The following is a 3,867-nucleotide window of genomic DNA, read 5'->3' on the forward strand; positions in this document are numbered from 1 at the left end:
TACCATTGTTTTAATGTTTGTCTCAACACTCGGCAAGGTCTTGCCTCAGTTTACTCATTCTGGCCGTTCTTAGTTGACTTCATATAGTCTTTTTCAAAGGCATGAAAACTCATCTCCATACTTTTGGTTTTGTTGTTGTTTTTTTTTTTGATCAGGCTGGTTTCAGGGGAAATCCAAAAATACAATTTACTAAAAGGTTTCTGTTGATTTTAAGAATGTGTTGAATATCAAGTTAAGAGAACTGAGTAACAGTTGAGTAGAAAATTGAACCTGAGTTCCCGAAAGACATCTTTCACACAGTTGATCTTGTTTAAAGAGGCACCTCAGCCAAGTCACCTAACGACTGAGATGCTGTAGGATTTGGGGCTCCTAGAGTGTCATTGGAATTACAGAATCACCTAGAATGAACGTCTGCTGGCTAACAAGTGTGTTCTGGATTCTGTGGGGGCCATTCCAGTTTAGTGCTACTATCTATTCCAGCATCCAAGGTGACAGTCTGTTTTCAGTAGGATTTTAGAATGTAGCTTGTAACCTTTTAGTCTCCTCCAACTAATTTAGAGAAAAGAAGACTGGATTCTTTTAACTTGCTTGGAAGTCTGGAAATGCTTAATAACATGCTGTAATTGGCTTTTGTGGAGAAAGATCAAAACTTAAAAACAAATCTCATCCCCAAACATTCAAACCCTAAGGATATATATTTTAAAATTCTAGACACAGTGGGGCAGTAACTATAACTGCTTTAATAAAAACATTTAAATGGTCCCTCTTGTGAATCTGTATTTTAAGGAAGTTAAAAGAGTTGGGGAATATAAAATTAAGATACAATAGAAAGAAGTGATGGTTATTAACTGTGTTCTGGGTCTGATTTGCCCTGACTGTAGGTTTCACTCCAGTTGCTGAAAGATCTTCACTCTGTTAACAAGGTTCTGCTTCATCGTTTCCCACGGCAAACCTTAATTCCACTAGACATGGAGCCTGAGGTAACTTTCTGCAAATGTGGTGCTAATAAATAATGGAAGATGTTTACTTTTCAACTTGATGACAAACAGACTTGGGACAAGTCCTGGGATTTAGCTTAGCTGCCTTCTCTTTTTACAGTGATTTTTGTGACGTCTTAAGTCAGGCAGAAGAGTCAGGCCATAGTGTCCATCCAGTGGGCTATTCTGGGCTTGCTCTGACCCCTGGAGGTTGGGGGAGGGGCCCCTCTAGCCTTGGTACATCAACAGGGAGATGTGCCTTGGATGCCATATGCTACACATGGTCCAGAATGCAGTGCTTGGAAGTAGCCTTCTGTTCATGCAGATTTAGCAAAAGGTAGTTCATGGCAGCATTTTCAATAGCAAAAAACTGGAAATTAATGCTAGTGATAGTGGAACAGTTAAGTTTTGGTATACCCACAGAAGAAATAGTCTACCGCTACTAAAAGTAGAAATCAAAAAGATTTCTTGACTTGGAAATGTTTCTAGATAAATGCAGAAAGTCAGGTTTCCAAATAGTACTGAAGGTATGATCTGGTTTTTGTGGGGGAAAGGTTTTTATGCAATACTCCTATTGATAGAAAATAATCTAGAAGGATAGTCCAAAGTAGTACAAGTGTTGACCATAGATCATGGCAGGCCTTCCATCCTTCACTTGCTGCATTTTCTAATATTTCTGCATTAAGGGTTTAATAAAAGACTTCAGAAATGTGGGGTTATTGGCTACATGAATTATGTCATGCACGCCACCCAAGAGGTGATTCTGGAGACATTCTTGACTCTTCACCACCACACTTCATTTTTTTTTTAGATTTGTGGCCAATGTAAGGTCAGCCTTCTTGATGCTGCCAACTTACCTGCATTCAACTTTTATTTCCAGGTGAAATCCTGTATTTATGATTTGTTTTGCATTGACAGTGATTTTTTTCCCTAATAAATCCAGAGCCAATTCCACTTGTCTTAGCTCAGAACCCATTTCCCAGAGACCCAAGAAGCATTTAAGAAATGCTTTCTGAGATTGAAACTGACTCAAAACTAGAGCACTTACTAATAATATTCGTCTAAGGCTTAAGTGCTCACTACAGAGTGGATTTTTGGAGTCTTCGTATGTAAGAATGATTTCCTTGATCTTGCAGGAAACTCTGCAGGGTTTGTGTGTCCTGCTTGTGGTTATTCTTTAGTATGGTGCGCTACCTGCGCTGGGAGCCTTAGATTGTGTTACCTGTTAGAAGGTATAGACGCTTGATAGTCAATTCACATACAGACAAGACTGAGAGGTGTTTGATTCCAAAGCAAACATGTGCTTGCTTGGGACATTAGCTGTGGCTGACCAGCTGTGGGCACTGCTTTATAGAGCTCAGGGGCATTAGTCATTTTTCTTGACTGATTACAAACAGATGTGGTTTGTTTGTACCAAGATGTGAATCATCCACAGTACCTTTCAGACAGTTTCAGAGGGAGTGTTGGAGAAATTTGGGGACAAGAAGTAACCAGTCTCTAGAAGTACTGTCAGCCCTCCATATCTATGGGTTTTGCATCTCTGGATTCAACCAAATTCAGATTGAAAATCATCAGAGAAACAATTGTTAGAAAGCTGTAGGAGACCACACTTGAATTTGCCATGCACTGGCAGCTGTTTACATCATCTTTACGTTGCATTAGGTATCGTGAGTAAACTTTTTGCTCAGTCACTAAGTCATGTCCCGCTCTTCACATCTTCATGGACTGTAGTACACCAGGCCCCTCTGTCCTTCACTGTCTCCCGGAGTTTGCTCAAACTCATGTCCATTGAGGTGGTGATGCTATCTAACCATCTCATCCTCTGCCGCCCCTTTCTCCTATTGCCTTCAGTCTTTCCCAGCATCAAGGTTTTTTCCAAGGAGTCGGCTCTTTGCATCAAGTGGCCAAAGTATTGGAACTTCAGCAACAGTCCTTCCAATGAATATTCAGGGTTGAATTCCTTTAGGATTGACTGGTTTGATCTCCTTGCTGTTAAAGGGACTCTCAAGAGTCTTCTCCAGAACCACAGTTCGAAAGCACCAATTCTTCGGCACTCAGCCTTCTTTATGATCCAACTCTCACATGTGCCCATGACTACTGGATAAACTATAGCTTTGACTATACAGGCTTTTGTCGGCAAGGTGATGTTTCTGCTTTTTAATATGCTGTCTACATTCTGTCATATATGCTGTCATAACTTTTTTTGTCTGTCACCATCCACAATGATTTTGGAGCCCAAGAAAATAAAATTTGTCACCGCTTCCACTGTTTTCCCTTCTATATGCCTTGAAGTGATGGCACTGCATGCCATGATCTTGGATTTTTGAGTGTTGAATTTAAAGTCAGCCTTTTTCACTCTGCTTTCAACCTCATTAAGAGACTCTAATTCCTCTTCACTTTCAGCCATTAGAGTGGTATCATTGTGTATCTAAGGTTGTTGATATTTCTCTCGGCAATCTTGAGTCCAGCTTGTAATTCATCCTGCCTGGCACTTCACATGATGTACTCTATATGTAAGTGAAATAAACGGGATGACAATATACAGCCTTTTTGTACTCCTTCCCCAATTTTGAACCAGTCCATCGTTCATGTCCAGTTCTAAGTGCTGCTTCTTGACCTGCATACAGATTTCTCAGGAGGCAAGTCCCATTTCTTGAAGAATTTTCCACAGTTTTTGAGATCCACACAGTCAAAGGCTTTGGCATAGTCAATGAAACAGAAGTAGATGTTTTTCTGGAATCCGCTTGTTTTCTCCATGATCTAATGAATGTTGGCAATTTGACCCCTAGTTCCTCTGCCTCTTCAAAACCCAGCTTGTACATCTGGAATTTCTCAGTTCACATACTAATGAAGCCTAGCTTGAAGGGTTTTGAGCATTACCTCCTAGCAT

This window comes from Ovis aries, chromosome 22 (genome assembly GCF_016772045.2).
Source record: "Ovis aries strain OAR_USU_Benz2616 breed Rambouillet chromosome 22, ARS-UI_Ramb_v3.0, whole genome shotgun sequence".
NCBI lineage: Eukaryota > Metazoa > Chordata > Mammalia > Artiodactyla > Bovidae > Ovis > Ovis aries.